The 24,675-nt window shown below is 38.5% G+C and overlaps 2 protein-coding genes across 15 annotated transcripts in view; one reads left to right on the top strand and one right to left on the bottom strand.

Annotated features, from left to right (window-relative positions):
* The window catches only part of PKP4 (plakophilin 4), a 246,108-nt gene extending 233,262 nt beyond the window's left edge, over positions 1–12,846 (bottom strand). For 5 of the 14 annotated variants that reach the window (XM_043487427.1, XM_043487421.1, XM_043487423.1 and 2 more), the window contains exon 1: positions 12,547–12,845. The gene's annotated coding sequence lies outside the window, so the exon portion shown is untranslated. Of the gene's footprint in view, positions 1–5,484; positions 5,592–6,095; positions 6,213–11,427; positions 11,853–12,129; positions 12,149–12,546 lie in introns of those variants that run through there. The other 9 variants (XM_043487417.1, XM_043487422.1, XM_043487425.1 and 6 more) reach the window with 6 other exon arrangements.
* Positions 12,847–13,049: 203 nt separating this feature from the next.
* The window catches only part of CCDC148 (coiled-coil domain containing 148), a 284,626-nt gene continuing 273,000 nt past the window's right edge, over positions 13,050–24,675 (top strand). The window contains exon 1 of the mRNA XM_043488354.1: positions 13,050–13,344. The gene's annotated coding sequence lies outside the window, so the exon portion shown is untranslated. The remainder of the gene's footprint in view (positions 13,345–24,675) is intronic.

Here is a 24,675-nt window from a genome sequence, read left to right as displayed (position 1 = left end):
ATAAAAAATCTTAGAATAAATATAAACAATACAGAATAAGATATATGATCTGATGGTATTTTAACTAGGAAAAGAAACACATTTGACATTCAAGGTACAAAAGGGCACTAATAATCTGGGGGGGGAGAAACTGGGGAGAGAGAGAGAACGAAAAAGTTATGCTTTAGAAAAATCTTCTCTTCTAGGAAAAAAAGCAGACTCCTTGCCTTTAAAAGTTTCAGTTACCTTTGCTGGCTTCCACCTGATAACTGAATGGATTCCAGCCACACACAAAGATACTGTCTTCATTTTAAATTTCTAGTTGGCCTCTTAGGATGGTACACAATAAACTTTTGTTTTGCAAGAATGTTACCTACAATCGTTTACATCAGATACAGATGAAATTTTGAAAGAACTAAGATTAACAAATACATTTTGAAATACAGTATTGTTATTGGAAATTAAATATACTTACCATCTAAAACAAAACAAACTATAACAAAAAAACAAACCCTGAGGTTAAGCTACAGAGTAAGTTTATGAACTCCATTTTAAATCAATGATGAGGCTAATGTTCATAGCATTATTCACAACTGCCAAGACATGGAAGCAATCTAAGTGCCCATCGATAGGTGAATAGATAAAGAAAATGTGGTATATATATCCAATAGACTACTACACAGCTATGAAAAAATGAAATACTGCCATTTGCAGAAACATGGATGGACTTAGAGAGCATTATGCTAAGTGAAACAAGCCAGAGAAAGCAAATACTGTATGAGATCACATACACATGGAATCTAAAAAATACAACAAACTAGTGAGTATGAAAAGCAGCAGACTCACAGATAAAAAGAACAAATTAGTTCTCATTCTCTATGCCCAACAGGGGAAGGGAAGAGGGGAGGGAGTATATAAGGGTAGGGAATTTTGAAGTACAAACTATTAGGCATAAAATAAGTTACAAAGATGCACCATACAACACAGGGAATATAGCCAGTATTTTATAATAAGTGAAAATGGGAGTATAACCTTTAAAAATTATGAACCACGATATACTGTACCACATAAAACCTGTATGCAGGTCAAGAAGCAACAGTGAGAACCCTGTATGGAACAACTGATTGGTTCAAGATTGATAAAGGAGTACGACAGGGCTGTCTGTTGTCACCCTGTTTATTTAAATTATATACTGAGCACATTATGAGAAATGCTAGGCTAGATGAGTTATAAGCTGGAATTAACATAGGTGGGGGAAACATCAATGGCCTCAGATATGCAGATGATACCACCCTAATGGCAGAAAGTGAAGAGGAACTAACAAACCTCTTGATGACAGTGAAGGGAGAGAGTGAAAAAGCTGGCTCAAAAATCAATATTAAAAAAAACTAAGATCATGGCAAATAGAGGGGGGAAAGGTGGGAGCAGTGATAGATTTCCTCTTCTTGGGTTCTAAAATCACTGCAGATGGTGACTGCCGCCATGAAATCAGATGACTGCTTCTTGGCAGGGAAGCTATGACAAACCTAGACAGTGTGTTGAAAAGCAGAAACATTACTCTGTCAACAAAGGTCCATATAGTCAAGGCTGTAGTCTTCCCAGTGGTCACATACTGTTGTGAGAGCTGGACTGTAAAGAAGGCAGAGCACCAAAGAATTGATGCCTTGGAACTGTGGTGCTGAGAAGACTCCTGAGAGTCCCTTGGACAGCAAGGAGATCAAACCAGTCAATCTTAAAAGAAATCAACCCTGAATATTCTTGGAAGGACTGATGCTGAAGCTGAATTTTGGTCACCTAATTTGGTCTCCTAATTTTGGTCACCTGATGTGAAAAGCCAACTGACTGGAAAAGTCTCTGATGCTGGGAAAGATTGAGGGCAGAAGGAGAAGAGGGCGTCAGAGAATGAGAGAGCTGGATGGCATCACTGATGAAATGGACACACACTTGGGCAAACTCCGGGAGCTGGTGAGGGACAGGGAGGCCTGGCGTGCTGCAGTCCTTAGGGTCGCAAAGAGTTGGACATGACTGGGCAACTAAACAACAAATACATTGGACACCTGTAACTTACATAACATTGTCCATCAACTATACTTCAATAAGATAATAAAATAAAATCAACAATGGGGCTTTGCTAAAAACAAGGTAAACTCATAGAAGGCAGTATTTGTGGGGGAAAAAAAGATAAAAGACTTGACTTTACAGACAAGTTTTTGTAATTTACCAAAGCTATAAATCCAACTTTTAAATTACTGAGGTCACACGTAATTCAGTGTATAATTATAGAAAGGAAGCTTTAAAAATTATAATTTAACCCAGTAATTGCATTCCTGGACATCTCCCCCAGAGAAATATAAACTTACGAAAACGTAAAACCTGTACAGATAGTTCTAGTAGCTCTGTAAATTAAAAAATAAATTCAGATGTCCTTCAAAGTGTGAGTGGTTACACTCTGGTACATTCTCATTATAGAATACTACTCAGCAACCGAACAGGAGAGAACACTGATACATGTTAATAACCTGCTTGAATTTCTAAAATATTATGCTGAGTAGAAACAAAAAACTCTCCAGTTACATACTATATGATTTCATTTATGTAATATTCTTAAAATGATGAAATTAAAGAAATTATATAACTAACATTTCTATAATACATAGGAAGAGGACATTTAGCGGTTCCTAGGAAATCAGGAGGGGATGAGGTAGAAGAGAAGTGAAAGTGATTTCAAAAGGGCCACATGAGGGTCCCTGGGAGTGATGGAAATGTTCTGTATCTTGACTGCATTGATGTCAAGATACAGAATGTAATACTGTACTATAGTTCTGCAAGATGTTACCATTAGGGAAAATGGGTGATGGGTACATAGGATGTGTTTATTTCTTATAAGTGCCTGTGAGTTCATAATCATATCACAACTAAACATTTAATTTTTAAATTATAACTTATTCAAATTTTATCACAGTGACTACTTGAGGTTCGGGAAGGAACCACCAAAATGTTTAAGAGTATTTCTAACTACACTGTTAAAACCAAATAAAGATTTACTATACTTACTAGGTCACAACAAGATGTGAAATTTCCTGTTGTTTTTTTTCCCTGATTATTAATGTGTATCTAATTTTACAGTTTTAATTATACTTGTATTATTTTAGTAACTTTTTTCTTTGCAAGACTCCATGTGCTTAGAAATGCATTTACTTTTCTTTTTACTTCAATTCATCAACTGAATATACAGAAGATATTACTAATTCACAAAAGGCAAGGACACAGAAAGTTTGCTCAATGTCACACAGCCAGAGCCTGACCAAGCTGGAGTTGGCGCTCTGTATCTACATATTAATGGCCTGAGAAGGAGAGTAGTATGTAAAGTCATCTCACCATAGTTATAAACCATGCAATAATGAATATGTATCAGTCTGTTTAAAAGTTTCTAATGTTTTTAGCAAGTAATTTGATATAAAGAATTATTTATCTAGCAAGTTGCATTATAATGGTAATTGTTTAAATAAGGCAGAATGCATTTTTCCATTGAAACATGAACAATATAAATAGTTTTGAGCATCTAAGACCAAAACAACTTACAAAAGTAGTAAACAAAAGTAAAGAGGGCTGCTAATAGACGGAGATATTTATCCAAGAGTAGTAGGTGAGGGTATGCCAAGGCTGAAATTAAAAACCCATTAATTCTATTGAGATGTCTAGAAAGATTGGAAGTCAAGATTAAGTCATGCAAAAACACAGAGTCTCTGCCCTCAAGTAGCTCAGGGAAGCAGAAGAACCAAAGGAACTTGGAACTGATATACTCCGGTGTTGCTTCTATGGAAAAGTGTATTCAGAGTTCTGATGAAGTAACTCATAGGGAATATTTGGGAAGATTGACAACTGCCAATACACTATCCAGAGATAGCAAACTGACACATATTTTTCCTGTATGGACAGTCTGAGTTAGACAGTTAATAACTGAGTTGCTTACTGCAGGTCTCAAAGTAACAGTTCTTGTGAAAGTCCAATTGCGTTTTCTGATTTCTTTTGTGGTGCTTTTTAAAAAACTGACTTTTCAGCTTATTCAGTCATTGACAAATTGACAATTAAGTGGGAAATCCCCATCACTGCATCAGTCTGAGATTCAAGGTATGATTCAATGAGACCATTTATTCTAGCAGATGTCACAAGAGATTTTCGAAACATTCTTCTGGTTATTCATAATAACAAAAGGGAGTATTTTCAATAACAGATAATAAATTTGGACTTATAAAGGCACACAAATTGCCTAAAGAATTAAAAAAAAACCCACAATAAACCAAAGTAATGCAATATAAAGATAAGAACTTACCTAAAATGGTAGTTCTTAAGGCATAAATTATGTTTCTTCATATATAATGAATTTTCATTGATTAAAATCTTTTCTGAAATCACTATTTTATTATTGGTAGGGAGCACTTTTTCAGATGCAAGTTTTTTCCCAAAGAAAGCCACTGATAGTGCTTAACGCAGCTGTCTATCTAGACTCTGGTAATGTATCAAATCACACACACCTAAAAAGTAGGTTTAGCTAAAACCTAGTTAATACAAAGTCATTTTACAACTCATCCTTAACACTTACAGAACAATTTTGCATGTTTATTTATATACCAAAGTTTTCTAGGACAATTTTTTCCAGTTCATTATGTCTTATCTTTCCCAACTAGATTGTGAAATTAATCACTGCTTCCTCAAAGATGCAGACTCTGAATACTGAATCCAACATAGATGACAAAACTCCCCAGGAAAAATCATTTTTTGGCCATGAGGTCTAGCACTGAGTCCAATACAGAGCAGGGGACAGATGAATGTTAACTGAATGGAACCAAAATGAATCACGTATCTTTTTAAAATAATAGGTCTATAATACAAAACACAGCTCTTCACACACAGTAGACCTTCAGCAAATACCTGAAGTGCTACTTGTATTCAGCCTCCTCACATTGACCTCTGGTGGTACTTAGGACAAGAAGTAACTTCTAAATAGGTTAGCCCATTTCCCATTCAATCGAAGATGCAAAGTATCAGACAGAATGATTAACTTTACTGCAAAGTGGTTATTACTGGTTTTCACATTGAATGTTTATAATTCTCTTGAAGATACAGAAACTTAAGAGTAGGTTCAAGCGTGTACTTTGATCACAATAAGAATTCAATCAATGTTGCATTATCAGCAATATAATTGATTCTTTTTTTGAAAGTAATGAACTTATTGTATTAGCAAAGGGAAACAGCCAATCTCAATAAATTTTTAAACAATTGTATATGAATGTATACATATGTAAGTTCTATAGAAATCTCCCCCCTTTGTGGAAGAGAGCAGGATTCATGTCAAAATCTCCTCACTTGATTTTTTAATTGCTTTTAAAAAAAACAGATCCAAAAGCACAAATTTAAGTAAAATATCATAATGTTGAACTATACACTACAACTTCTAAACACTGGTTGGTTATGTGCTACAAAATTACAGTTAAATGACAGTACCTATAGTCTATGTTGAGAGGTGGATGAATAAGCTCCATTCATGGAAAAGCAACAGTTTCTCCAGAGGAACAACTCTCAGTTTAATTTCTTTGAAGACAATCAAACCTCTGAGGATAAATAAGACCAAAACAAATGATAAGTGAGTCTTTCTCATTTTAACAAAACCAGCTCCATCTAACCACCACTCAAATTCTCTTCTGTCTACCCAACTTCCAGAAAATTTAGTCTCAACAAGAGGTTAAGCCTCAAATGTGTACAGAAGACTGGCTGTTTGTTAACAAATGAGTCCAAGAAGGTAGCCACTAACTCAGCCATTATGGGGACAAATGTTTGTCTGGCTGCAACATTTATATTTTTAGGAGCTGAGCATTTCAGATGTGTAACTTCAATCTTCTCCCCTTAACCCAGAGGGTAAATTGTAATAAATTCTTGAGAAGACAGTACATTCTTACCAAGGAAACAAATGCAACAGATTGAGAATGCTTGCTGTGATAAAGCGAAATATAAGTACCAGAAAGACTCCAGAGAGCATCTGGGCCAACATCTTCATTTTATAAGATGAGAAAACCACAGCCCAGAGGAGTTCAATGACTTGCTCATGGGACACATACCAGCTTAGTAACACGGCCAGGTCTAGGACTAGAGACTCTTTATTAAATTACTGTCTGCTGGTTTACATCAAGTATCTTCCAAACTTTTCTTCTAGTCTTTCTTGCTTTTGTAGTTTCCTGCCAATTTCAAGTGTGAATTTCAGACACAAAGGCAGAAAAGAGTTTATTTACAAGGTGCATTTTAGTTCATAAATGATTACACTAGCACTTTCTTCATACATTGACTAGCAAAGATGCTGTACATAATGACCACAGTTAGAATTACAAATACCATAGCAGTATAAACATTTAAAAGGTATGCTTTACATTTATTTTCAAGTGCGTAATACTATCAGTTTTTACCTTTTAAACGTAACAGTTTATTAAGCTGTTTACCCAAACCTCCTACACATGATGGTGAGTGGTGTTTATATGCCTCAAGTACCGCATGCCTAAGGAAGGTCCAACTTCCCTATTTTAAAAATGCCCTTAGTTGATTTATTTTGATCAATTCTCTTCTTTAAAGGCAATCTCTTGCAAACCATCCAGTTCATAATATTTTTTGTTTGGTAGTTTTCTTTCCTGAAATATCCTATTCAGATCCATAATCATATTGACTAAGATCACAGAAAACAAGCCAATAATTTGCCTGGGACATAGCAGATGCTATAGAAAGCATCATTAAGTACCACAAAATAAGAATAAAAACGACTTGATGTATTAAAGCTGGCCCTAAGCCAGGCCCTATTTTAAGTGCTCTACAGGTATTAGCCCATTTAGTCCTCAAAACAACCATATGAGGTGGATAGTTTTGTCATTCTGTTTTACAGATGAGCAGAACAAGATCCAGAGAGGTTAGATAATTTATCAAGTTAGACACCTTGTAAACAGAAGAGCCAGAATTGAACTATGACACTCTGGCTGCTAATTACGATACCTCACTGCCTTATAATGATACTTTTTCAAGGGCTTTTACTCAGTGTGTGGGTGAAATCCCTAAGGCTTTCCCTGGCCTAAACTACAACTGTTCACCTTGAACTAGAGTGGGGGTAAAGAGGTACCTTAAAAACATTATATGGTCTATTCCCTTCCCCTCACTTCCCAAAATTAAACTGTTTAAAAAAACGAAGTTATTTAAGATGAACAGGAAGGAGAATCAAGAGTCTCAAAAGAGAACCCAAATCTCCTGTTGTCATGATTTGGGATAGAAGGGAAAACAGGACTGATTATATACAGGAATGCTTTTGAAACCATTTTGTTTTCTTAAAAAACAAACAAACCAAAAAAACCCTGAGAACTCTGGGAACCTTGAGTTGAAATATATCTTAGATCAATGCAATCCAAACCCTGTACCTTTAAAAGTAGGAAGCTGAAACCCAAATATTAAATAGTCTGTCAAGGTTATACAGTTTAACGGCAGATCTTCTAATTCCCGGCTCAGGGTGCTTTTCACCTCCTTTTCATGTCTGCAATTAAAGAGAGAGCTTACAGTGGACCAGAGTTTCAGATACCACCTATCCAGTGTTCTAAAAGTCTATTTGTAATGGGCTGTACGTGACCATAAAACACTGTATTCAAAGTTCTAGGCCAGCCCCCAAAACCTGCACAGTACACTGAGAGCCCACCTTCAACCTCACATTTTACCTTTCGCATTCATATATAATATCATTTTTATGACAAAAATGCACATCTGCTCTAAATTCAACCTACAACACTAGGCACCAATTTCTATATTCTATATAAGTGGCTCTTGAAAGGGGGCTTTTTCTGGCTCTCCAAGCAGGCAGATGCATTGGTGGTGGTGGTGGTGGTATGTGTGCTGTGGGGAGAAAGGACAGGGATGCAGATTAGGGAAGAGCAGAATAAACATCCTTGGATATCTGTAACTCACTAAACTCATATTGAATAAAGCAACAATTATAGAAGTTAAACATGCCTTGCTTGTTGATGAAAAAAGGGTTACTGATTCCTCTGATCCTTTCCCTCTCCACACTTAATTTGTGAGTTCTGGACCCTGTGAGGGCTATATGATATACTTTCCTTCAGAGAATGGCATCTAACCAATCCTCAGGCATTATTCGCTTTATGAAAAATGCTTCACCATGACATGACTTAAAATAATTCAAATACTTCCATATTTTAATTTATATATTTTATAGTATTAAAGATTTAGTTTAATTTCTAATGATATTTTATCACTTGCAATGAACCACTACATCACTATATAGGAGTCATAATAAACTATAATATTATTAAGACTATGAATAATGAAATGATCCGCAATGTAGCCAACACTTACTGGTATATCAAATAAATCTAGATTATATAAAAAAAAAACCTCAGATCAATGACAAATGGAATGTCTGTAGCATTCTAAATTTATACGAAGAGCACCATCATGTAATGTCCCCAATTTAGTTATGGCAACACAGCCTCCAAAAGATCAACATAATTCTACTGAATTACTGAAGTGAGAGAGGGAGCAACTTTTGAATGACATACATACAACTGCAACCAGCAAACACATGAATCAGTGCTGTTTGTGACTCAGGGCCTGATCCCCTTACCCTAAAAGAAACTTGTTATTTTCCACTGCTGGGCATCAAACTGATTCGCTGTTATCATCACTTATTGGCAGTATCCCATGTCTTATACCTAGGTATACTTAAAGTTTCACTTTGTCTGTCTGTCTTATCTCTCTATTTGCAGCTATTTGTAGTTACAGTTTGGGCATGAAATAGTTACTGGGTACTGCCAACATATCCAGTTCAGTGGTGTTATGAATTAGATTTCTTTTCCCCCTCTTCATTGCAGGAAAGACACTACAAAACCATTTAACACATTGAGGAAGTAATTATCTCCCAGTACACTGAAGGTGTGAAGGTAACTTCCCAAAGTGACATACAATTCCATGAATGTTTAATCCCTAGAAGAACCCTCGAATAACCTCTACTTCATCTTTCACTTAAAAAGGAAGCAATAATAGCCACTTTAGAATGAAGCAAATTAGGGACATCCCTCTTGACTGAAATAAAAAAAAATAAGCTTATGGAGCAATCTCAAAATACCTTAATATTTCAAAGCAGTAAGGTGAGGCACTGGACGTAAATGATTGGCATCATCCAGGGTATGGAAATTGTCTATTTAAATCAACCCCTGGTCAACAACAAGGAAATAACTCAGTCTGAAAACTGACAATAATTGGATTTTTAAAAATTAAGCAAATTTAAGAGCTTTAAACTAAAATCCCTTTCCCAATTTGTATAGAAAGGAAAGAAAATTGTTAACTCGGACTTAACACAGACAATCCGAATACTCAAGGTTATAAAATTGCTAAAGTTCCTGTTGAACTGAGTTTGGTAGTAGTTTCCTGAAATTGAAATCATGTCAGAACCACGGATAGAATTAGATTTGGTTTATTCAGCTTGTATACGCAGCAGTAGCCTTTTATCCCCCCTCCTGGATGAATGCCAACTGCTCCTACTTTCTGCTTACCTTCTCTTACTCATGCTTTCCAGGACTACCTTGGTCCTCTATTTCCTTCCAAAAACAACACAGGTAAGAATTAAGATAACTGGACATTTGTCCCCCAATTTAGAATCTTCTATATAACATATAAGACATGAAATACAGCACTTTCTCTTATATAATAGTGGGAGTTGGGGAGGGAATGATTGAAATAGTTTGTTATTTTATTGTGAACGATAACCAATTTTAAAACTTCTTCTCTTCAAATATCAATAACAGACTATAATTCTAACTGAAAGCCTACCTTGAAGCATGTAAAACTATTTGTACAACCAATCATAGATATCAATGTATATACACATTTTCTGTATACCTGAATGGGCTATTTCAATTTCTAATGTAGTAGAGAAATTAAATGTGCTTTTACTTTCTAATATATTCATATCACATCAAATATGCACGTGTTAAACTCTGCTGTGAGGAGTGTGTTACATAATAAGTTTCCTGTTCACATCTCCAAACACTTCTCAATATCCAACACCGCGTTACTAACTCTAATTTAGAGCTAAACCTCTAAATTAGAAGGCCCACTTACTATGACCATACCTGAAAAACAATGTAGCAGCCGAAAGACTCAACCTTATCCAGCACAAAGTTTTTTCTTTTCTCTTTTTCCTTTTCTGTTGGGTCCTTAACCAAATAAAAGGCTCTCATTTTATACTTTTCAATGCCCTTGATCCCTACACAGAAGGTGTTAGCAGACAGCTGGACCATCAACTATTCTCCTGAATCTGATACAAAATAGCCAAGCATGGGGGCTTATAGTAAATTCAACATCCAAAGCAAACTGTGTCACATAAAAAGCACACATAGTATACTTTTTCAAATCCAGAAATATTTATCTTGGCCATCAACTGTTCTCATGTCGATGAGAAGGAAAGAATGCTACCATTTTCCGTAACTGTTTCACTGGTACCAGGAAGGAAAATAAATACTTCCTACAGCAATACACTACATTCAAAAAGAGAAGTGGTCTTCTACTTTACCTTTTAAAATAAGACAATCTAAGCCCTGTTCTAGCAAAGCAACTTCTGTCAAAAATTCGCTTTTCTGCATTAAGGAAAATAAATTTGACCAAAACTATAATCATTTTGGATTTCACACATAAATCATCACCATTATTTAAAAGTCGTAGACCTGTATTTTTATTTTACGTTCAAACTCGGTGCCAAAAAAAGAGAAAGAACTGCGACCTCAACTAATAAATTACATCTTAAAATATACATCATCTGTAGTACCCCGTTACTTCCAATGGTAACTGACACGCCCCGAATTTAACTGTACCAGACAGTCCTATCTGTCCCATCGCTGACCAAACACTGCTTCTCTGTTTCTATTCATTATGGATTGTAAGAGGTCTAAACACAGTCCAGTATGCAAGAAAAAAAATTACAATTTTCGAGAAAAAAATTACAATTTTTATGACAGCAAAGTGATCCATTCAAGTTATCTCCTGAAGAACATCCCCGTCCATGAGCATTAACAGACATATTTTGATAGAGCCAAAATATGTTGGCTGCAAGCTCATTACTCAAAGAACCTTAGGCACCCTTTCCTGCAGATCAAAAAAAAAAAAAAAAACCCAACTCGTAAAATCCAGGCACTATTTAAACCTTGCAAACCAAACTTGCCAAGAACGTTGTGCAATTATCAATAACCTTGGCTATACCGCCATCGGCACGAAATTCACGGTCCTGGAGACCAATGCAGCAAAATCCCAGACGAAAGACTAACTGAAGCCCGACAGAACTGCCGCGCTTTCCCTCCGCCGCCCTCTGCCGCATGGAGAAAAGCCAGGGGAGGAGAGGAGTGGAGAGAGGCTCACCAGCTCCGAAGATGCTCCGGTGACCTCTGGCTGCTCAGCGAGAGCTGGGCTAGGGAAGGCTTTAGTTCTGCCGCGGCGGGCCGCGTGGACTATGCTCCCGGTGCATTCCTCGCATTCCTGCACAATCTGTCGCCAGCCGAAGAGCCTGCGGTGCGCGTCCCCCTCGGACACACACACCTGCTTACTGCTGCGCCCCGCGCGGCCACGGCCGCCGCGGCGCCCCTACTGCCCGCTCGCGCTGTTTGTCGCACTCAGCCAACACGCAGCCAAATTTCGGCCCAGCCGCTCAGCCCCTCGCTTCCCGGGTAGAGGGGGAAAGAGAGAGGGGTGGGCAGCGCCAGCGGTGGGCAGAAACACTCTATCCGCCCGGGGGTGCCGCAGCTCCTCTTCAACTCCTGGCAGGGAGAGAAGGAAGCGGCGGCGCAAGAGGGCAGCCGGGGAAGCTTGCGGCTGGAGAACCGGGAGGGGTGGAGCGTGAGGATACGCCGCGAGGAGAGAGGGGCGCACTGGATAGGGTGGGTGGGCAGGACCGGCTAGAAGCGCGGGACTCTCGGCAAACGCAAGACAGCACCGGCAGAAGGGACGTGGGAGGGAGTCGGGGGGAGGGGGCAAGGTGCAGGAGTTGGGGCTGGGAAGGACGGACCGCCCCGAGGGTTCGGGAAGGCGGGCGCCCAGGGGTGCTGGGGGCGCGAGGCGGCGTACCAGGTGGGCGGGAGAGGGGAAGCCTCCCGGCAGACGTCCAGGAGGGCTCGGCGTGGCGCTCAAGTTTGGGGCTGCGGGCCCTAGATCCAAAAAGGCCAATGCGGGGAGGGGTCGTGCGCTGCAATGTAGGGGAGACCGGGGGAAGAGTAATCGCCGGGAAAAGCAAATGGAGGGTGAAACTTGTGCGCCTACCGGGGGGAGGGGAGCAAGCAGGCGAGTGCGGGCAGGAACACGAGGCGGGGCAGGAAAGCCGAGGCGGCCGCGAGGCGGTGGGGACACAGTAACGGGAGGGAGGCGCCCGTCCCCGTCCCTCCCCGCGCCCCTCGCAGGCAGGTCTTGTCTCCGGCCCGAGGGGGCGAGGGCCGGGGGTCTTGTGAGCAGGAGTCTCCGCGCCTTCCCGCGAGCCCGCACACTTACTTTCCAGGTTAGGCAGCAGCCGCCGTCGCTCCAGGGATCAGGAACATCAGCGCGGTGGGGTCGCCGCTGCGGCACTCGGAAAAATTAAAAGAGTGCCGCGGCCGAGCGGCTGCCCGCCCCTCCCTCCCCCACCCGCCCCCTACCCCGAAGCGGCTCTCCCACCACCCCTGGCGGCGGCGGTGGCCAACTTGCCCCGCTACCCCTTGCCCATGGTGCCGCCTCCGCGGCCGGCGTCGACGCGGACTCAGCCCCGGAGCCCCCTCTACTGCCCAGAGGCCGCCGCCGCCCGCCCAGCCGCCTGCCCGCCTGCCCAGCCAGCACCAGGCTCCCGGGAACGTCAGCACGCCGCCGTCTCCGGACCTGCTCCCTGCCTACCCCATTGGTTGGAAGGAGAAGGCTGGCCCTTCCCATTGGACCGGCCCTCATATTGAACTGACCAATGGGAACTGAGTTTCAGGTCGCCATAGAGACCGATGCTGTTAAGAGCGAGAGGGCCTGGAGAAGGTGGGGAGTGAGGATGAAGGTGTCTCTGGCTTTGGGTGCGGGAGGGGGTGGAGGAAAGAGCAACCGAGGGATTCCTGAGTGCTGATTGAAATTGGGACAGCTTTCGCTTTGTCTCACCATCAAACCCAGCTGTGCATGGAAGGGTTAGTCCGTCGCGTCAAAGGCAGGGACAGCTGAGCCCCTAAAGGAATCCTTGAGAACCTGGGAGTGGGCATTTCACTTTTTCTGCGATTAGGGAGTCCCTCGGCCTCTGCCCTTTGGCCTTTGACACGTGTGCACCTTCTGCTTCTCCAGGTGAGTTTGCACCCCCATCCCTTAAATCATTGCTCCTTCCTGACGTCACTGATCCACATCAAATCTACTTGTTCTTCCCAACCACTCCCCTTTCCCTGGGGTGGATCTTGCATCAAAATTTTGGGTCTAAAGACTTAAAGGAGACTAAACATCATTCAAAGACTTCTTTTGGATGATATTTTGATGAGGAAACAGGCTGACGTATTGTTTGATGGATTTCATCTAGTCAGTGCATGAGATGTGTTCCCTGCCTCCCAAAGAAAACCTCTAATCTCTCTATTGATGGATATTTATTAAACGCCCATCTATGTGTGCATTCTGCACTATAAGCTTGACAGGTGCATGCTCTTTCCCCTAAGAGTTTACAAGGTGGGGCAAGACACAGGCAATTGATCCTTCATGTCTTCTGATGACTTCACAAGAGAGTAAAGGAAATAGATTATACTTAGTAGATTTTGTTTTCTGCGTATTTTCAAGTTTATCTCTAAATCTGATAAATAAACTGAGACATGGAGTCACACAGAAAATCTTGAGCTTTACTTATAAGTGCTTTGCTTTCATTTAAAATCACTTTGCTAGTTTGTAAATACCAATTGTTTTTTGTAAATAATTTTCATATCTAGATACTTGCTATTAAAATAGAACTTTGTGAACATATTGGGCTTTTAAGCATTATTTTGTTTTGTGATATAGTCACTGATATTCTTATGTTCCTTCTTTTTGTTGATTTTGCCATTTTTACACTAATTTTTTTAGTAAGAAGACTATGTTTAGGCTACTGCCCTTCAATTTGGAGGGACCATATTATATGAAAAAAACTGATAGAATTTTGGAAATTACAAATATTTTGTTAAAAGCAACAGATTAATGTGTGTGCAAGCCACATATGTCTTTCTAGTGTCCTGAATTTTAAGTTGGATAATATGCTATTGTTTGTTATCTTGCCATAATTAAAAATTATGTTTTTAATAAATTTTTACATATAAATTTTATATATAATTATAATATATAATATATAAATAAAATTTATATATAAATTTTATAAATTTTTAATAAATTACGGCATAATAAAAATATGCCATAATTAAAAATTCAATGGTACCTTAATTAGAAAGTGTCTTTCACAATTTGTAGTAAAAGCCGAACTTTGTCCATAATCCTATGCAGAATTGGACTGTGAAACAAAACAGTAAACATATGAGTGCTCCCCCCTAAATATTTACAGAATTGGGAAGAAATCAGAAGGAACCTTGGAGTGCTATCTCATGCTTTGCCATCATGAAAATTAGCTCATCATGCTTTCAATTTCAGCCTTTTGTTTTCTTTTAGGTGTTTGTTTATAAGAGAATAGAAAAAGTAAAGTGCAAATTTTTATAAATAAAACTCAGTTTTAATGTACTAACAAAATACCAATGACTTTAAAAAAATTTTTTATAATAATCAATAGAAGATATGTCAAATGGAAAAAAAAAAACATATTTCCTTTTCCCTGCCTTAGGCTAACATAAAAGGAAAGAAACAAGAACTAATTTATGTTTTACTCCTGTAGTCTTTTCTTTTTTGCATATTTCTCAGATCACATGTTTGATGAGTATTTTGGTACTGTGTATTTCATGTTTGTAATGATTTAAATGTTACTAAAATCCACCATGAATAATGTCCCTTAAAATGTTGTCATTCACATTATTATTAGTCATTTTTATGCTCCAATGAAAGATTTCTTTTAAACTTGCTCCTGCACAACCAAGCAGTGTTGGATAAAGAAATTACTTTGTTCCACTAAAAGTTTATGCTATCCAGTCTTGGCTGGATCTTCACTGATTCTCTAAATTCCTTTCCTAATCAGGAGGGTGATTATCTAGGATACTGATGCAAAGACATTATTCAGGGCACTTCTCCCAAAACTGTCCTATTTCTGCTCTACTCAGCCTCCACTGTACTTGGTCTTCTTCCAGTTCTGCTAATGATCTTGTCTCCTACTTGACTGAGGCATCCACCGTGAGGTTTCTCAACTTAATTTTCCTAAACCTCAGTCTCAGTTTTCACACTTCATCACTTCTTTCAGTCCTGGCTGAGAAGGGTGCCAGCCTTCTGTTCTGAGCTCACACTTCACTTGTGCTCTTAAACATTGGCCACCCTCCCACCCCAGAATTTTCCTCCATTGATTATAAACACTCTCTTAGATCATGTGTTGCATCCTCTCCTCCAAAAATTTTATCCTATATCTTACAAATATGTGACCTTCAGTAACACCACCTCCCTTCTATCCTTCTATTGGCTAAATCACTAAGAAACAATTTGAAGGGAATTTCTTGTGGCTTCTATTTTTTCCACTTTCAATGTTCTGCCCTTGAATACAACTGAAATGATTCTGAAGATTGTGCTCTTTGCCCTCAAAACCCTAACTCTTTTTGCCAACAAGGTTTTCCTTTACAAATGTGCCTTTTACTTGCAAATTGCAAGGCTTCAATCCAGATTTCCAGTGCATTGTCTCCCACCATTTTGGGTACATAGAAGTGCAAATTATTTACTTGAGAAAAGGAAGCATTTCACCTGCTAGCCCCACCACCTTGGTGGCTCTAACTGCTGGGAAATTGAGGTGGGAAATGGGGCCTCTGCTCCCCCTGACAGTGGCTCATCCTCAAGAATAAAAGTAAACAGCAGAAATCCAAAGAAACTTTTAAATTACCATCTCAGAAAGAAGTCAGCCTGAACCTTTCATGATTATGAAAACTTTGTAACTTTCTAATGTTATTTTCATATTAGCCTATAATGTCTAGTAGTGAATTCCTGACAAAGACTAGCAAAGGCAGCAAGGGAAAGAGAAAAGCAGGAACACTCTTTCCTCATTCTTAGATGCCTAGGGAGGAGGTGGGAACAGTGAACATAAAAATTCCACAAAGCGCACTGGTTAGGGTGTGAGGGTGGTGTTTGTTTTTAAAAGGAATGTTAAAAAGAGGCAAGTGGCAAATGAGGGAAAGAGCGCAGTGGAATAAACTTGTCCTGGGAGAGGATGCTAGAGCTTAATAATTCCTCTCAGGATTGCAGAATTGGCTGTATCCCACCTCTAGCACATTCTCTGAATATGCAAATCATCCCTCTGCCTTTAGCACCCCAGCCAAATAGTTACCTATAGAGCCTTTTCTGAAAGTTTCCTGATCGTACCCAGTTCCAAAGAGGATTGTTTCTGCTTTAGTGTTTTACTGAGGCACTAACTCTTTCTACCCCAAGGTGCAGATATATAGTGTGTGAGCCTATTCTCCTAGAGGATCGGATACATGTTGTGGTCATGATGATAGCCTCTGCAGGGCCTCGGACTAGTAAAGTGTCTCCCACACTAGAAAAATGCCAACAGTCATGAATCCTTCTTTTAGCCTTTGGAAGAATTTGGCTTTCAACAATGAAAAATTGGAATCGGTAATGTTGGGCGGTAATTAGAAAAAGATGGGACTAGAGGTTCAGTGTGGAAAAGTGAGGTAATGTATGGCAGAGCAGAGTAGAGGTTTCTGCCATGTATCCTCCTAAGAGAGAAAGACCTCAGATCTCATCTCTACCATGACCTATCTCTACTCCTCTGTGAGGGAGGGGACCAATGTGAACAGAACTGGCTGCATGTCTTTTGGCATGAAGTTATCATATCCAGAGCTAAGGCTATAAAATCTGTATATTGGAGAAAGCAGTTGAAACTCAAGTTTGTCAAACAGTTTAAATAAGGGTTATCTACATTTTTTCCGTCTAGAGCATCCAGGTTGCTTTGTCTTTTGAAACACCATAGAATCATGCAAATTTAACAACTTCATAAAATCAGAAAGTCATTAAACATCTGGAAAGTGTAATTGACATGATTCCAAGTATCTATATGCATAGCCCTTGAAGTAAGCAGTCCTGTATGTCTCATGACCTTGCATCTAACCATGGAACCAGCCCTGCTGGGGGCCTGACACAGGTGTAGCCAATCCATCAGCTGACTATTGACCCATAAACTATAATAATACCAATCATATTTTTTTCCTAGAAATTTGAGATTCAGAAAACAAGTGAGCCAGAGAGAATAGCTGCCTTCATCCTGATGTTTTCTGGGTTCTTATTCTCCCTATGAAGATAGAATATATACTTCATTATTTATTGACCCATGAGATTTTTTTAATTAAATATATTTGACATATAACATTGTGTTAATTTAAGGTATATAATGTATTACTTTTATACACATATATTGTAATATGATTGCTAGTGTAGCAATATTTATCACATTACATAATTATGCAATAGACCATTATTATCTATATTCATTATACAGTATGTTAGATCTCCATTGCTAATTTGCCAATTATTGCAAGTTTGTAGCCTTAAACATCAATCATATTGCTCCACTCCCTATCCCCTGGTAAATCACTTTGCTCTGATTTTTAGAAATTGGATTTTTTAAAATCCCAAATCTTACTTATCTTTCTCTAACTTACCTTATGTAGTATAATGTGCTCAATGTCCATCCATGTTTTTGCAAGTGGCAGGCTATCTTCCTTTCTCATGGTTGAATAATATTTCTCCATTGTATATATGTACATCTTTTTTTAATCCATTCATCTGCTTGATGAACATTTAAGATGTTTCCATATCTAGGCTATTGAGAATAGCGCTGCAGTAAACATGGGAGTGCACATATCACTTTAAGAGATTTGTTACTTAAAATCACCCCAACCCATCCTTTTCCTATTTTGCCTTTAATGAGTCTTTGTTTCTTAAAAACAAAAGGTTTCACTAAAATATTATGCAAATATTTACAACAAAACACATATATTATGACCATCATATTGGACTTGAAGAGAGCAGTCTAAAAATTTCTGAAGAGCAAAAAATAAAAAATGAATCATCTGTCTATATCCAAACATTACCAACCAAATTTGGGTAAAAGAGCTTTCCTTGGTGTGGCATCTGTTCCTCCCTACTCCCCACAAAGCCTTATATTCCTCAACTCTCAGTTTTCCTCCTTTGAAGTTGGGAGTAAGAGAAGAACTTTGAGAAGATAAGCAATATGATTCCTATTTCAGGGTAGAGTCATTTTACCATCCCATTGTTGTAGGAAGAAAATACAGTTATACTATTTTTAGAGACATTTATGCGAATGTTTAGGAACTAGGCTAAAAAAAATAAAAGCAGAAAAATTTATCAGAGATATTAGTAGCCATACAACCCAAGGGAAACAGATTTTGAAGTTTAAGATTCAGTAATTATTGTTGTAATAAAATATCTCAGATGGAAAACCAGACTCCATCTAAAACTGTTACAGTGTTTTACATAAAATACCTATATAATATGCTATATAAACTAGTATACTATTTTCCACACCGAGTTTCTTTCCTTTTTTTTTTTTTTGTCAGTGCCCTGAAGCATGTGGGGATCCTAGTTCCCTCACCAGGGATCAAACCTCTGCCCCCTGCAATGGAAGTGCAGACGCTTAACCACTGGACCACTAGGGACATCCATAAAATACCTAGTTTTCAACAAAAAATTATGAGACAGCTTTAAAAAACCAGAAAAGTATCCAAATTCAGGAAAATAAGTAGCCAGTAGACAGGTTGAGTGAGCATATTGTTGAATTTAGCAGACAGCTAATCCAAGTGTCTACTATAAATATATTTAAAAACTTAAAGGAAAAGTGACTTAATAAACGGGGACTCTAAATAGAGAAATAAAGATTATAAAAAAGGAACTAAATGGAGATTCTTGACAAACTATCCAATCTGAAAAACAAATTTTAAAATATTGAGAAAAAATGATCTGAGCCTCAAATTGGTAGGACAGCTGTGAATAACAGAAGGAAAGAAAGGCTAGAAGGATATATAAGAAATTTAAAGAAGTAGTTGTCTAGAAAAAAGAACCAATGGCCTAAAACTTCCCTAATTTCATAAAAATTTTAATCTACAGATCCAAGGAACACAGTAAATTCTGAGTAGAGTAAGCATAAGGAGACCACACTAGCTACATCATAAACTGCTGGAAGACAAAGATGAGAAAGTTTTGAAGCAAAAACAGAATAACAATTCATCATGTACAAGGAAACCAGAATAAAATTAACAGCTAACTTATCAGAAATAAAGGAAACTGGAGGGAGGTGGAAAGACACATTCAAGGTACTGAAAGAAAAAATCCTGTCAATCAAGTTTTCTTTAGCAAAACTGTCAAAAATGAAGGTGGCAGTCCTCATAAATGAACCTATGTTAGAAATATGCTAATACTGACAAAATCCATATGGCTACCGCTTTTAAGTGAAGTCCAAAGCTAAAGAAGGCTATCAGATGCAGGACACCTGCAATAATCTCCATTTGAAAAACAGTTCTTGATTCAGTGCTAACCCTGGAACATCAAATGATCACCACAATAAAATTCTGTTTAAAACATTAGATTTGAAGTTCTCCTAAAATAAATTTAGGGCAAACATGACCTCATTATTTTTCTTAACTACGGAGTTCTCTATCTGCTTCATAGAAGTGTTAGTGAGCTGACCAGAACACTAAAGGAAGAGAAAATAAGAGCAAGATCAGTCCCCCTATCCTATTCTCTGACTATGGCAGCCAGCCGTTTTCCATCTCTGGGTCACTGTTTCCTTTATATACTAGGCCAATTAACTGTCATCACGGTTGGTTATAACTTCTATGCATCTCTGAGGTTGAACTCTGAGGGAGTAAGTCAACAGGACCTGCTAGTATCATCTTGATACAAGTTGGAAGTCAAGAACTGGCATATTTTTTTAGAGTTTAATAGATTTTTAAAATACGAAAATAATGAAGATGAAAGTAGATAGAGAAAGAGCAATTGACAAGATTCAATACCCATTCATGATGAAAATGCTAAAACAAACAACAACAAAAAACCCCATTCATGAAGAAGGAAACTTCTTCAATATGATAAAGTGCATCTGTGAAAAGTCTACAGGTAGAATCACATTTATGGTAATGGTGAATGATTTCCCCCTAAGACAGAATAAAATGATGTCCACTCTCATGTCTTCTGTTCAACACTTCATTGGAGGTTTTAGTCATTGCAGAAAGGAAAGAAAAATAAAAGCATATGAATTGGAAAGGAAAAATTAAAACTGTCTTTATTCACAGATGACACAATTCTATGCATGAAAATCCTAACAGATATATAAAAAAACAAATAATAATACTAGAAGTGATAAATAAATTAGAAGGTCACAAGATATGACAAGTATACAAATATCAGTTGAATTTTTAGTGCTGAAAAAGTGAAAAGTGACGTGAAAGTGTTAGTTGCTCAGTCATGTCTGACTCTGCGACACCATGGATTGAGGCCAACTAGGCTCCCCTGTCTATGGAATTCTCCAGGCAAGCGTATTGGAGTAGGTAGCCATTCCCTTCTCCAGGGGATCTTCCCGACCCAGGGATCAAAACTAGGTCTCCTACACTGAAGGCAGATCTTTACCATCTGAGCCCCCAGGGAAGCCCTAAGAACTAGCAATTTGAAAATGAACTTAACAAAATGATTCCATTTATGACAACATGAAAAAGAATATAACACTTAGAAATAAATTTTAGGGCTTCCCTGGTGGCCCAGTGTTAGGAATTTGCCTGCCAATTCAGGGAGCACAGTTCAAGCCCTGGTCTAGGAAGATTCCACATACCACAGGGCAACTAAGCCTGTGTGCTACAACTACTGAAGCCCACACACCCTGGAACCCATGCTCTTCAAAAAGAGGAGCAACCGCAGTGAAAGGCCTGTGTATCATGACTAGAGAGTAGCCCTTGCCCACCTCAACTAGAGAAAACCCATGTGCAGCAACAAAGACCCAGTGCAGCCCCCAAAATTAATTAATCAATTAAAAAAAAGAAATATTAGAAAAGAAGAATAAGACCTCTATTGATCACATTGGTTTAGTTGCTAAGTCGTGTCCGACTCTTGCGACCCCATGGACTGTAGCCTGCCAGGCTCCTCCATCCATGGGATTCTCCAGACAAGAACACTGGAGTGGGTTGCCATTTCCTTCTTGATCACATTGGTGATCCCTATTAAAATCCCAGCAAACTTTTTGTAGAAATCATGAGCCAGTCTTAAAATGGACAAACATAGGAACAAGAATATCAAACAACAACAAAGTAGGAGAAATTATAACATCTAATTAGATCAATGAAATAGAGTAGAAGGTATAGAAATAAGTCCTTACATTGGTGGTGAATTAATTTTTGACAAAGATGCCAACATAATTCGGTGGGGGAAAGGATGTCTTTTCAAAGAATGCTACTAGGATAATTGGACATTTATGTGCAAAATAGTGAACTTACACTCAATTCATATCTTGGAGAAAAAAATGCATTATTGAGCTAACTAAAATTATAAGACTTGTACAAGAGTTGTTAGTTCTGTAAACACTAAAATTATGACTTCTACAAGAAGACATAGTACAAAATCTGTGACCCTGCTTTAAGCAAGGATTTCTTAGCTATGACACTGTACTGTGATCCAGAAAAAAGAAATTGATAAACTGAACTTTATAAAAAAGAGTTTTGTTCTTCAAGAGAACAAAGAAAATAAAAAAAGTGACAGACTGGGAAAAAAAGTATTTGTAAAGCATAATCTTACAAAGGACTTACATCAGAATATATAAAGAAACTTTTAAATATCAAAATAAGGCAAAATCAATTTTATAAATGGACAAAATATCTGACTAGATTTTTCACCGAAAAGTTATACAAATGGTTAGTAATCAAATGAAAAGTGCTCGGCATGATTAATCATTAGGGAAATGCACATTAAAACTTTAATACAATGCCCTATACAACTACTAGAATAAGTAAAAGGCAAAAGATCGACAATACTAAGTGATGACAAAGATGTGGAAAAACTAATTCTTATAAGTTGCTGGTTGCTATACCCAATTTGGGCTTCCCTAGTGGCTCAATGGTAAAGAAACCAGTTTTAATGTGGGAGCCGCAAGAGACCTGGTTTTGATCCCTGAATCGGGAAGATCCCCTGGAGGAGGGCACTGCAACCCACTCCAGTATTCTTGCATGGAGAATCCCATGGACAGAGGAGCCTGGTGGGCTACAGTCCACTGGGTCACAAAGAGTTGGCCACGACTGAAGCGACTTAGCACGCACACACAATTACGTACCCACTTTCGAGAACTGTTTGGCAGTTTCTTTAAAATATAAATACAAGTTTACCATATGATCCAGCAGTTCTACCTTTAGAAATCTCAAGAGAAGTAAAAACATATGCCTAAACAATGGACTTTTTACATGAATTATTATAGTAGTGTTCATAATAGGAAAAATCTGAAATAATTCAAATGTCCATCAAATAATGATTAGATAAAATGCTATGCAATGGAACTTCCCTGGTGGCCCAGTGGTTAAGAATCTGCCTGCCAATGCATGGGACATAGGTTCGATCCCTGGTCCTGGAATATTCCATATGCTTCAGGGCAACTAAGCCTGCACTGCAGAGCCTCTGCCCTGCAAAAAGAGAAGCCACCACAATGAGAAGCCCATGCAGCACAACCAAGAGTGGCCCCCCTCTCCACAACTAGAGAAAGCCCATACACAGCAGCAAACACTTGGCACGGCCAAAAATAAATATTTTTAAAGTACTGCACAGGGTAATACTATTTAACAATAAAAATAATGAACTATTGATTCATGTTATAATATAGATAAATCTCTGATTTATTATGCTAAGAGGAAAATAGACAGCCACAAAAGATCATATATATTGTGATACCATTTATTTGAAACTTCTCAAAAAGGAAAATAGAGACAGAAAGCAGATCAATGATTATCTTGGGCTGGAATGGGAACATTGAATGCAAGTGATTATGACGGAAAGTTTCAGGTGATTGAGATGTTCTACAACTAAATGGTGATGATGGTTGCACAACTGTATATTTACTAAAAAAAGTTGCATTGTACACTTGTAATGAATATTATATCTTTCAGTCAATTCAGTTCACTTCAGTTGCTCAGTCGTGTCCGACTCTTTGCAACCCCATGAATCGCAGCACACCAGGCCTCCCTGTCCATCACCAACTCCCGGAGTTTACTCAAACTCATGTCCATCAAGTCGGTGATGCCATCCAACCAACTCATCCTCTGTCGTCCCCTTCTCCTCCTGCCCCTAGTCCTTCCCAGCATTAGGTTCTTTTCCAAAGGGTCAACTCATCTCATGAGTTGGCCAAAGTATTGGAGTTTCAGCTTCAGCATCAGTCCTTCCAGTGAACACCCAGGACTGATCTCCTTTAGGATGAACTGGTTGGATCTTCTTGCAGTCCAAGGGACTCTCAAGAGTCTTCTCCAACACCAGAGTTCAAAAGCATCAATTCTTCGGCACTCAGCTTTCTTCACCGTCCAACTCTCACATCCATACATGACCATTGGGAAAACCATAGCCTTCATAGATGGACCTTTGCTGGCAAAGTAATGTCTCTGCTTTTTAATATGCTATCCAGGTTGGTCATAACTTTCCTTCCAAGGAGTAAGCGTCTTTTAATTTCATGGCTGCAATCACCATCTGCAGTGATTTTGGAGCCCCCCAAAATAAAGTCAGCCACTGTTTCCCCATCTATCTGCCATGAAGTGATGGGACCAGATGCCATGATCTTAGTTTTCTGAATGTTGAGCTTTAAGCCAACTTTTTCACTCTCCTCCTTCACTTTCATCAAGAGGCTTTTTCCTCTTCACTTTCTGCCATAAGGGTGGTGTCGTCTGCATATCTGAGGTTATTGATATTTCTCCTGGCAGTCTTGATTCCAGCTTGTGCTTCTTCCAGCCCAGCGTTTCTCATGATGTACTCTGCATATAAGTTAAATAAGCAGGGTGACAATATCTTTATGGAGTGTCAATTAGATATTAATAAAGCTGTTATTACAAACAAAAAATTTTAAAAATAGCATGAGCACATTGTCTTAAAACTCTCATTTATGAACACTTAGTACATTTGCAAACAATTTTTAACATGATTGAAAATCTTCCAAATGCATTTCAGTGGATTTAGACCCAATATGTTAAATGTTAAATAAATAAAGAAAAAAAAACTTTGCTAAGAAAACTGATTGATATCAGTGAAGTCAGAAAATTACTAGACTAGAAAAATACTAAGCTACAACCTTTGTATAATTAATGGATGAACTGAAATTTGAGTATCATAATTGAGTACATGAAACTAATTTTGCACTTCTTCCATATCTCTTTGTGCCATCTAATTTAAGTACAATAGTCCTTATATCTAAGTATGGGAATAAACTGACCTTAGACTTTGAACCCTGTATAATCAGGTATTAAGCCAAGATTTTCAAGGTAATACAGCATTTTCTAC

Source organism: Cervus canadensis, chromosome 15, assembly GCF_019320065.1.
Source record: "Cervus canadensis isolate Bull #8, Minnesota chromosome 15, ASM1932006v1, whole genome shotgun sequence".
Lineage (NCBI taxonomy): Eukaryota > Metazoa > Chordata > Mammalia > Artiodactyla > Cervidae > Cervus > Cervus canadensis.
Note: the sequence above shows the minus strand (reverse complement) of the source record. Positions and strands in the feature narration are given on the sequence as shown.